Source organism: Oculina patagonica, unplaced genomic scaffold (assembly GCF_052425735.1).
Source record: "Oculina patagonica isolate OP01 unplaced genomic scaffold, crgOcupat unplaced291, whole genome shotgun sequence".
Taxonomy (NCBI): Eukaryota; Metazoa; Cnidaria; class Anthozoa; order Scleractinia; family Oculinidae; genus Oculina; species Oculina patagonica.
In genome coordinates this window covers 1-12275 of record NW_027558136.1, presented here as the reverse complement: position 1 = coordinate 12275, position 12275 = coordinate 1, and the positions used below count along the sequence as shown (strand labels likewise).

Sequence of the window (12275 nt, the reverse complement as noted above, 5' to 3'; positions counted from 1 at the left end):
CTGAAGATGCAGGAGACGGGGCCTACGGTTTATCGTCCTTATCCGGAGAAGACTAGAATATCTAACCATTTACAGATGTCATTGCAAAGGCAGCATATTCTCCTCAGTTATTTTAAGACCCTGAGAGTTGGTCCGGTCTGGGACTCGAACCCGAGACCTTCCGCACGGTAGTCCGGTTTTCTTCCAACCGAGCTAACCGGTCGGCGGTTAGCTCAGTTGGGATTTTATTAAGGGGAATTAGAGTCGTAAGTAATGGTTATACTTACATCATCTGTTTGAACATGTGAATGACTCAGCTTTGCCTTATCCGTTTGTGTTTGAATGTTGGTTAGCGCCGCTCTTACTGTCTGAGCGTGACTGTCACACAATTTTACACTGATAGTCTGCGTGTCCACATCCGTGACCGGTGTCGGTTCTTCCGCTTCCGTTTGCATCATGACTTCCGCTTTTTCCACTTCCGGTTCAGGTTCTGTTATCATGCAAGCACTTTGTGTTCGTACAATGACTGTTTGTATCTCGGCTGTGTTGTATAAGACCTGCATTGTTTGAGTGTGAGCTGCCGAAGTAGGAACGCTGGTGGATCGATGTAAACTGTCTGTATGAAAACAAACAATACTCTTAAGTTAAATTAAAGTTTTAATAAGTACTAATTAGGGCCTTCGTGGTTTCTTCCCCTTCCCCTTCCTCCCCCCACCAATGAACGCTTTAGGATCTATGACTGAGCAATAATCCTGCATTGGGAGATAACAATGGTTTTATTTCTGTCGTTTCAAAAGCACGTTTAATGCTTACCTTTAGTTAAAGTTTGACACTGTCCAAAGTTGGAAATATTAAATAAAACGAAATGAGAAAATAAAAGATTATTGATGACTTGTGATGAACTAAAAGTGAAGTTAATAATAATTCTGTTTTATTTTTAAAAAAAATAGGGTCCACCAACTGGAACTAACTTTAATAGGGTATATAGTCAGTAAGTAGAAGTGTATCTGACAGACAAACAGACAGTCAGACAGACAGACAGACTGACTAACTGACGAACAGACTGACTGAATGAATGATGAACAGATTGACGAACTGACTGACAGACAGAAAGACTGACTGACTGTTACAATACCTCGGTTACAATGCGGGGCTCGCCTTCCTTCGTTCTATTTGGCACACCATTGACCATGTAATCCCAGTCTGGTGAAACAGGTGCGCAGGAGTAAGGGCCTGAGCACGAGGCTAACTGGGGCCGGAACCTCTTTGGATCAGCACATACGTTACATTCACATGGACTGCAGTTGTTCTCGTGCCTCGTCTCTACATCGTTACAGTCCGAAGATGCCATTTGCGACTTCTTTTGACATTTATGGGCACGTTTAAGCTGTTTTGAGAAAAATGCAATACCACAAAGTGACATTTCTTGCTAAATTTTAGATAGCAAGATAACGACATAATTTCAAAGTCCCAAAACGCCAAAAAAGGAGAAATTCAGGCAAAGAAACAATTTGTACCGTTTTTTAATTGGCATTTTGCCCCATGTTGAAGAGTAATTACCGTCGCAACAACAGCAACAACCAAAGGGCTCTAAAATACCTTAACAAACGCGTAGAATTTTTTTGCAAGAGATTTACCTGCTTTCAGCTTAAGAAAACAGACATCCTCCTTAGCTTGCGCAATCAATTCTTTCCCCCGCTCAAGAGACCTATGAGATGAAAAATTCCATACTGATGACGTAGCTCTACCACTCTACAGTGTCTCTGATTGGTTGTTTTTTGGTTTTAGTTTTCGCGCGAAAACAACCACCAATCACACTTCACAAATCTCTGTAGAACTACGACATCAGTAGGGAATTTTTCGGGTCGAATCTCGGTCATCTCTTGAGCGAAGGAAGGATTGAGCGTGCGGACAGAGACTTCTGATTTCTGACGCTTAGGAGGGGGTACCATCAACCCCACTTCTGTACCACAGTAAGGATATGAATTTGCTTGTACCTCTAAGGGTTAAGCAAATTGCAATCTCACCTGAGGAACAACTCCAATAACCAGCAGTGCCACCGATACTACCATGATAATTAATCCTGTAATACCATAAAACGGATTCGGGTACTGACGCACGTGCATTATAATCGGAACCTCGATGATGCACATGACCGCTGCTATTCCTAAACACAGTGAACAGTTTCGTGTGTTGTTACACAACGGCATACACAAACGGCGCGCAGGCCAGGCTGCTAAGGCACCAATCAGAAGCAGCAGTCCCTTGGGAACAAACAGTAGTGCCAGGGCTCCCTCCTCGTTGTCGGAGATGCATTGTTCCACGAGGATTGTTTGCTCTTGATAAGGACGAGGTTTCTCAACCTGTTTTAATTTAAAAATTCGAAAAAAGCACATTTATCTTTGCTCCATAAGAATGGCAGTGTTGTTCTTTGAAAATAAATTTAGATTCACACGTAAAGTTTACCCTGCAATGTAGATGTATTTTAGAGAGCGAGCGCATTCTGGGCGGGCGGGCGCCATCTTGTATTCGAACTCGGGAGCAGCTTGCGGCCAAATACGCGAACAAAATTATCCAACGCTCGCTTATCTAAAACGCTTGCATTTCAGGCTACGTAAAAATATGTCAGAGGGGTAAATAGTCTGGCTCGTAATTTCCGTCCTTATTGTGTTACTGAATAACACAAACCAGTATTTTGTCCCAGACAACTGTTCTGACAAAATACGAATAGAGATAAATGTTGTAAATGCGACACGCATAAGACACTTCTGTTACAACATATGGGGATTATAACCCGTGCTACAGATTTCCAGCTATCAAAGATGACTTACTCGCTCAGATAGGGACATGCTTTTTTTTCCGTAAAGGTCTATAAACACTGCTCTAATAGACTGATAACATGAAGAAAAAAAACAAGACAACACTACCACGTCGATGTTAAGCGTATTTTGTCAGTATCTGATAAGTATCGATTCAGACTTACTTCTCGAAGAACCTTTACGGCACGGGGGTTAAAAAGAGCTTGCCATGTGATTAACAACACGACGTCAGCAATAAATATAACGAACGCGATCATATACATCCACGACCAAGGAACCTGCATCGAGAAACAAAATATATTTTATTGTGACCATTATGTATGTGTTGAAGCTGATAAAACCTGCTTGAAACTTTTATTTCGAACAATCGCATCTCGATGCTGAAACTCGTATAAACTATAACGTGGACACCTCTTAACGACGGAGATACTACTTAGCTACTTTATAGTGCTGAAGTTGCTGAACACCGTAGCGTTCAACATCGTTACCAGGGACTTTCTCTCTGGGGGCAAGAAGAGAGAGACCCTGGGAACGAGGTTGCGTACCGTAGCCATTAAAAAAAAGGTTATGGTATTTTTTTTTACATCTTTTTGACGACTTTCCGATGGCCTTCATTTACTGAAATTGTCTAATTAAAATGGAAAAAAAAAGTGAGAGAGAGCTTTCAAGTTTAACGATCGTTCGCTGACAAATGTCAGCCTAAAATGAATCAAAAGCTTTGTCAAACGGACACAATAATAATAATAATAATAATAATAATAATAATAATAATAATAATAATAATAATAATAATAATAATAATAATAATAATAACTTTATTAACGTGTCAAACTGTAGTAGCTGAGGGGAAAAGTCCCCTCTACTAATTGTGGACGCCTAACCTGCCTAACTAAAAACGTTATTAATATATATAAAATAGAAACTAATTTTAAACATTTAAGAAAAAAAAAAAACCTAATTACAACTATTAACTAAGCTAAAAAAAAAACACTGTACAAATATATTAAAATTCTGTTTCTTTAACTATATTAAAATATAAAAATTAACATTAGGATGCGGTGAACTGTAACTGACTAAAGAACACTACATAACGATCCAGAGAAAGTATCCCTGATCAGAACTATCTACTCTTCAACAACAGATCAAATTTTTGAAGGTACAAAATCTACGCATGCGTACCGTCTTTATAGTTTGAGGTCTCCAGGACACAACTCTGTAGGCGAATAGAACTCTAGGAAGGACGCTGCCCAAACAAAGTGTGTAGCCCAGACTCAGAAACCAGGAGCGAGCCTGTAACAGAATCAAATGTAAACGGTTAGACAAGTATCTTATGCATAGTTATTTATAGTTGTCGCTATTTCAATGGGGCTAGGTACCGCAATTAATATTCCAGCACTGACCAACTGGCCATTGAATTAAATAAAATCTCACAATAACGACTTATTAGCCCGTCCCCCTTTTTTTTCTCCGACCGACCCATATTTTGGCGTTTTCAAAAAAAAACTCATGGATGCTGTCAGATCGCAAAGAAGTGTTGGTGGTTTATCATTTTTCACCTGTCTTAGCCGAGTTTAACCACATCACCAATCTTTTCTTCCTCCATTGCCGCCATGTTGATTTTGTAACCACTCCGTTTCGTTGTTTCCAGCCTCCGCGGCAATGATGCTTGGGTACCGAGCCTCCTAGTTCCAGCAGATTAATATTGCCCCTGAGTTTTTTCAGTTTTTTTTAACCTACCGAACGACTGAATAGCATTGGACGGTAAACGAAGGAAAAAAGGGGATGGCCTTAAAATTGAATTGCGCATTTTTACGTTGTAACTTTTTTCGATTTTGCAATCCATCCGTGCCACCGTTAGCCATCCTCACTTCCCAACGGGTTGAATATTGTACAAAAGCAAACAATAATAATTGTTGGCTTTTTATACTGGTCTAGGTGTGTTATTGAACTTCTTACTTCGTTAGTTTTCTAACTGGTTTTAAGGCTGTTCTAATAATTTGAATGCATAAATCAACACTGGTGTAATCTTACCTTACAAACCCACTGCAGTGATTCAAAGGAGATGAGGGCACCATCAAGTCCAAAGAGCACGACAGAAAACAGGTTTAACATGCAGCCCATAATGAGTAATTCATTGAGGAAAAAACCCGAGTGATAGATGACTCTGAAATGGTCAAAAACAAGAAAGAATAAGATAGTATTTAACAAAACTGACGGAATAGCAAAGTGGAATATGTCTTACGAGAATTGGGCTCAGTTCGTATCGAGTCACACATGCAATAAAGCGGTTTTTACTTGAGTGTCGAAAGAAATTCGCATTTGCTTTGATTTGCATTACATCGCTTAGTGATGGTTTAAAACTCTCGCGCCACTTTCACAGCCAATCAGGAGTAAAACCAAAACCAATCATGACTCGCTCACGCAGGTGCCGGCTGCATGTATTTGCTTCGAGTTTTGATTGGTTTACTGGATTGTCTGTGTTCTGTGTAATTGGATAGAGTGATTACTTTGGTCTTCAAGAAAGCTAGTAACAACAGCAACATTGTTTAGCACTGCAGTACGAACAAGCACGTTTAAGATTACGCACCTGTGTCGACGGAATATTAAAAGCAATGCCAGGCAGAGAACACAACAGACAAGAATGAATCCAGATATCAAAGACCACGAGATAAAAAGAGGAAGCCTGATGTACAGCCACGAATCCGTTGAGGCTTTCCTTTGGTAAGGTTGGCCGGCTGCCAGAAAAAGAAAAACATGAATTAAAGTAAGCTTGACACCACAAAGCTAAAATACACATCCTCTTTCTCCCGAAAACATTAATTTATTGTTAAGGATGCTGGTAAGAAGAGTGAAGAGCATCTTAAGGATGCACAGTGTTACTTAGCAACGTCTCTGGCCTTTATAACCGTGGGCTCAGTCAACTCTCGGAGACGGAATCGTCGGCATTATTTGTGCAATAAGTGTCATAAAAGACAGCCAAATCTTTACATCGATTTTGTTATTGACTACTGTGCAATTTGTTTATGGGGCTTTTTTGTGTCTTAACAATGCATGAGAGTATTAAAACTTCTTTCTTCAGCCCTTTTACAGTATGGTATTTATTTAAATTTAAGCAATAAAACGCAAACCATCTCGGAAGTTCTTGTCTACTCTATGGGTCAATTGAGGATTTTTTAGGGAGATCTAACAGACATACCTGGCCAATGTACGTATTCCAATGCCTCAGGAGTACTGTTGCCTCTTGAATTTCCCTTCAGGCTCAGGGCTGGGGGATTGTAGTCGTACACCCCTACCTCTTGAGAACCAACTATGGACAAAACAGATGAATTAAAAAGTTAATCTCCCATAGCTACCACAAGAGAATCTAAAACCACTTACTTTTTTAACAGCTACTTTATATTAAGAGAATGTTTGATGAAAAGGGCTGTTTTTAAAGTTAACGTTAACTTACTAGATTTTCTAAACTGTTGGATGAACACTTTACACTTCCTATTACCATTCTCGTCAAACGCGACAACGCCCTAAAAGAAAAGAAAAAACTAACTATTAACCATCAAGAATACACCATTGTACACAGTAGTCCAATCATAGATGCATTTATTAGAAAAGTAACATGGTCTTTTGCGAATCCGTACATTTAAGAGGCTTGCATCGTTGACTATTGCTTGACCCAAATTGCTACCGACCACTGATTGGCAGACTCGCAATTTCGTTGGCTACACAGGGACCATCCACCGACTGAAAGACCACGCAGGGGGTTATTTCTTTTTGGGACCTCTTGGGGCGGGGGAGGGGAAGGGGGGCTTAATAGAAAGGGGAGTTATTGGAGAAGGGCGGGGCTTATTTCAAATCCTATATCAGTTAGGGTACATATAAAAGATATAAAATAGACTTTTTAATGTTTTAGTGCTGTTTGGTAACATATTGTCACAAAATAATGACAATAATAAGTAGATGTAGTGGTTGAATATCTTTAAAAGTGTAAAGGTGTCTTGTTTCCTTTTTCATAAATCATCATGTTTTTGTTTTCATGTTTTAGGAGATGTACTTCGAGACGAAGGGGGGCTTATTATGTATAAGAGAGGAGGGCTTAAATAGAGTTTTTACGGTACCCCAGTTGAGGGAACATAGAAGAATTTTCAAGCTAGGCCGAAATTCCATACAGAGTATCTCGTTATTGTTACAGAGACATTTCTTATTTTCATTGCTAGATAACCATGCAGTGAAGCGACTCGATCAGTCGTGAGGAGCTAATTGCGTGTGGGAGGCGCGGTGGCCTTATGGTTAGCGCGCTCGACTCCGAGTCGAACGGCCCGGGTTCGAGGCCTGGCCGGGGCGCTGTGTTCTTGGGCAAGACACTTAACTCTCACAGTGCCTCTCTCCACCCAGGTGTATAAATGGGTACCGGCGAATTTACTACTGGAGGGGTAACCCTGCGATGGACTAGCATCCCATCAAGGGGGAATAGCAATACTCCTAGTCACTTAATGCTATGGAAACTGAGATAAGCTCCGGCTGTATGGACCACTTGGCTCGGACACAGACATTTAGTAGCAGAACTTATGTGCAGAATAAAAGCTTACCGAGGGTCCCGTAAAATGCACTAGGAATGCCTCTTCCTTAAACAGCTCGCTCACCATACGTCGGCCATAACCCAGGTTTTGTAAATCCATGCTCCAATCGACAATTATCGGCCGAGCGCGCTCCAGCGTGGCAGCTATCGCCCACATGGCCTCATAAGCGAATGGGGCGTACGTACTGCGGAATGCTTGTGGTATTCTTTGGTTGTACTCGGTGAAAAATTGGTCTGTGGACTGAAAAAGACAATGCTCCTAAGAATTAGCTCAGCACCGGAATTGGGTTTTTTGTTAAGGCAGGGAAAAACGAAAGACAGAGTTAATTATACTCAGGCTAGGGTTTGACCGCTATCTATTATGCGCTCTCTCTGACTCTCGTGTGCTTTCATCGACCTTGAACTGTTCTAGTAAATCTTCTGTTCTATAGAGTCGACAAAAGTATTCGCTCTTTTGACAGGAAGCAGATAAAACCCAATCTTTAAAAAGTACGAAAACTCCAAACGTTCTCAGCAATGGCGCTACTCGCTGCTCAAAGCCTCCATCTCAATCAATCCTTAGAGACATACATTCGAGGAAAGGTCACTTGGCAACTTTGGACTCCATGTTTGACTTTATACTGCAGCTTCTAATAAATAGGATGAAAATAATGTAATCACATCTACATTGCAGAGCCAACTCCTAAAACTTACAGTACCTTCCCAGATACTAAGGTTGCGTTGATTTCATTCTTGTAGTAAAAGGTAAAATGATGATCTAAAGCCTCTTCCATTTGCGATCGCGTACATGCCAGTTTATCTGAGGGTTGAGGAAACCACCAATCAGATGTCTCATTCGCATCCGGGGTAGACGTTAAAATCCAGACATAGTCTTGTCCATACATGCCATTAAGATACGCCTGAAATTAAAGAATGACACAAAACATTTTAGCGGTTGGAAAAGATACAAAAGCTGCATAAAGACTTACTGCCTGGGACTGGGCGTTTTCCTTTACTTACCTGACAAAATACTTCTCTTGCTCTAGAGTGGTGAAATGTTCCAACGATTATGTGAGCTCCCTTGTCCTGAAAAAGGTTACAAAACATAAGTGAATTCAAGCGTCACGTGCGCTTACAATGATAGAATGATAACATCTTTTTAATGCTTGGTTCAAAGAAAAGGAACTTGTGTTAGTTTTTCGCCAACATAATTCAGTCCGACTCAAACACCCCATTCTGGAAGTAATTTTCCTACCTTTAGAATTTTGACTGCGACTGTGGGATCTTGCGTAAAGCCCTCATTCGCCACAATTTTGGTTCCGTTGTTTTTCAGAGACTCGGCGAGATGCTGACTAATCTAGCAGAAAGAAAAACAATAACTATTAGAAAATTGGAAGCCCGTTACGGGTTTACGTTCATGTTTTACTATGAAGGAGGGTTAGCATTTTTGAACATTTTTCTCATTTTTCACGTTTTATATGTACTTCTATGAAAGGTATAGCTTTCTTCATTTCAATGTTGATGTATTATCCTGAAATAAGTCATGGTTGCCACAGACATCAGTTTTAGAAATTCACTGACTTTTCCCTAATACGAAACGAAATGTCAGATATAGAAGGAACCTCCAGCCTCCCCTTCCAAAAAAAACACCTTGCTGAGATCACAGTGACCTAAAATGTTTGCTCCAGTGCAATGGTATTAAATCAGCAGTGTTATAATTTCAATTTTCACTGGCTTTTCTTCAAAACGTAAATTTTTGTTGACTCAAAATATAATTTCCCTACTTTTCTCTCGTAGAATTCCCTGACCATTTCCTGACCTGTGGCAACACTAAATACACTTTCTAGTACCTTTAAATCGTGTTAATCATAGATAAAAACTGTAAGTTTATACTTATCGATTAGAATAAAAAGGCATTCGTGGTGGGATTAGAAGAGACACTCAAAGCTAAAGGCCCCGCAAAACGAGGAAACATGTTTCCAGAAACATACGTAGCGCGCACTAATGTTCCCCAGTTTTGTTCCAGTTTTGCCATACGGAAGCATTATTTCAAGCGTCAATTTTTTCGCCACGCAAGAAGCAAAATTTGCTGCTGCTACACCAGCATTTCTGAAGTTGCTCTCAGATGAACACCAGAGGGAAAAAGGAAAAGAGGCCTTCCTAAATCCACCTGGAGAAGAACAGCAGAGACAGAACTCCAGCCTCTGAATCTTACCTGAGGCAAGCTTCACGGCTTGCAAAGGACCGACAGGAATGGAGGGAAATTGTTGATGCCCTATTCGCCACTGGGCGTTATAAGGACTAATGAGATTGCAGAACATTCCGTGATTCCGCCGGGCATGGAACCATGGCAAAACGAAAAAACAATTATGGAAACAGGTTTTCTCGTTCTGCCAGGCCTTTAAAAATAGCTTATACCTGTGAATAATACGGCGATGCGTCGTAGATCATGCCGATCTCATCTTTCCAGCCAAATCGCTGAATAAACCGCAAGCGAGGCTCATTAAAGACGAACTCTGTCGGTACAGTCCGGAAGAACAAAGGATATCGATCCCGCTTGGTTGTAAGCTCGAGATCAGTGGCTCCATAGGAAAACTGTGGATGTAATATTTTCAATATTTAGGGCCAATTTATTATTTCAACGACGTTTTAAACATTGTAAAAGTAAGTAGTTGTCTAAATGCCAGTCTAAACCGGTTAAAGTTAAAAATCACACTCAGGATTTGTCCCACCAACCCGTCTTAATGTGGTCCACGTGAACTGTTACAGCCAATCCACACGTTGTAAAAACGCACTTTTGTCTCCGCCTAGTGGTGGTTTACAAAGACCCAGTGTAAACCTCAATTTGGCAATAAATCGCCATAAATCTAGCTTCAAGCTTGTTCCAAAACAATCGCGGCTCTCGCTGTACTTGTTTTGTTTTCAGAATTCATCGTTAGTTTCGCATATGTCGTTGAAACGACTAAACACTAAAATTAAAGTCAACATCGTGTGTAAAATTGGAATCATCTCTGTTGCAACTGCAGGTTTTAAAAGTAATGCAATAATTTATTAAATTGTTGCCTGAATTTTTCTTATTTAACATATAAAATCGCCTCGTGTAACAGTCGATAGTGTTTCGCGCAACGATGTTTTCAAACAGTTCCGCCATTTTTATCTTAACTGAATAGCGTAGTTCGACTAGTTCGTGACATGCCATATGAAATGAGAATCTGATAAAAAAAATTTGACGTTAAATTTTGTTTCTGTTTAACTTTTTGCATGTATTTTGATTTTAATGATAAAACTTGAGCGATGCAGGTGCACTGAAACTTAAGCATGCTGCCGTGTTTTAACTTTGAGATAAAATTGACAACAACTGCGTAGTGTCTTGAGGCGATGAAATAACATACTTAAAATTGTTTTTGACGCTAGAAATTTAGGTAAAAGTTTACCGACGTTTCGGCAATTCTGCATTAAAAACTATTGCCGAAAAGTCGGTAAACTTCTACCGAATATTTTATTCTTTTTTTCATCGTGTTTTAAGTTTGTCAAACATTTGTCTGTAAGACCATGTCGCATTTCACGCGCGCGGGAAATTTTACAGATAACAGTATGAAAAACTGAATGCGTGTCTGCATGCTCCCCAGCAAGCTTCTCTTTTAGCCTTCTCTGAAGGCGACTCTTGCTACTCTGTGAGTTCTTGCTACTTTGCGAATCAGGTACGAGAAAGAAGAAAATTGGGGGAAGGGGGAGGGGGTTGAGTGAAGGGTGAAGAGACAGCGTTTTCCATTTGTACGGAAAAACGGAGAAGCCAGTTGTTCCGGTGGAAAATCAAATGGAACGGTCTCTTCCATTGGAAAATGTTCGGAATAAATAGAATACCTTTAGAAGTATTTCTCTTTTCTCGTTTTTACCGGAATGCTCGGAATTTTATCACTGTACCGTTTTTGCTTTTTCGCACTATTACCATGCTCCTTGATGGAAATATGCCGCTGTTCTGTTTTTTTTTTCCCACTGGAAAGATTTCAAATGGTACACACCCGTACCATGCATTGTGTTTGTTGAGAAAAAACTGTTCCATTTGCCGGGAAATTCTCACCGTTTTTCCACCCAAATGGAAAGCGCTACGGAATAAATTTCTCATTTATAATTTCCCCTTGGCCAGTTTACTAGTTCCCGGACCTCCGTTAGAGAGTTGCCTGCGAGAAGAGGTCACTTAATTCTAATACATAAAAAAATAAACTATTACCTGTACAAGGCCAATGTCAGGATGCCCAGCATACGCAGCCACAGTTTTGGCCAGATCATTGTCAAACGGCCCCAATATCATGAGCTTTTCAGGTTCCTTGTGCAAGTAGTCGTATAAAACCTTGGTTCCCGCGCTTAGATGACCCTGAAATATAAACAATAGGTAAGGTAAAGGTAAAGTCTGCGTCGATTCAAGTGGCCCATTAAGCCGAAACTTATCCCAGTTTCTGTAGCATTAAGCGACTTGGAGTATTTCTACTCCAAGTCGCTAGCCCATCGCAGGGTTACCCCTAGCATAATTCGCCGGCACCCCTTTATACACCTGGGTGGAGAGAGGCACTATGAGAGAAAAGTTTCTTACTCAAGAACACAACACAATGACTCCGGCCAAGGCTCTAACCCGGACCGCTCGATCTAAAGTCCAGTGCGCTAACCAAACCATCAGGCCATCGCCCCCCCCCCCCCAAAAAAAAAAAATAATAAAATAAAATAAAATAAAATAAGTAAATAAATAGTACTGTTTGCATTTTATTTACGCACAGAATGTTCATTTGAAACAATTGCAGAAACCTGCAAGCATTCAGTATTTCTTCATGTTAAAAATATAAAAACTTTTTATATTTTTAACATGAAGAAGTAATGCTTGCAGGTTTCTGCAATTGTTTTCAAATAAACAGGCTTAAGTACTGAACTGA

General features: G+C 40.3%; 1 pseudogene across 1 annotated transcript; it reads right to left on the bottom strand.

Moving 5' to 3' along the window:
* Positions 1 to 227: 227 nt before the first annotated feature.
* On the bottom strand, positions 228 to 11725 carry LOC144640392 (gamma-aminobutyric acid type B receptor subunit 1-like; annotated as a pseudogene). The gene is made up of 15 exons (XR_013568346.1): positions 11582 to 11725; positions 9769 to 9945; positions 8606 to 8707; positions 8371 to 8436; positions 8070 to 8270; positions 7382 to 7612; positions 6250 to 6319; positions 5995 to 6105; positions 5386 to 5533; positions 4830 to 4962; positions 3978 to 4088; positions 2963 to 3076; positions 2007 to 2342; positions 1115 to 1366; positions 228 to 595 (listed from the first exon to the last, which is right to left on the bottom strand). The product of XR_013568346.1 is annotated as a gamma-aminobutyric acid type B receptor subunit 1-like (transcript).
* Between the last annotated feature and the right edge of the window lie 550 nt (positions 11726 to 12275).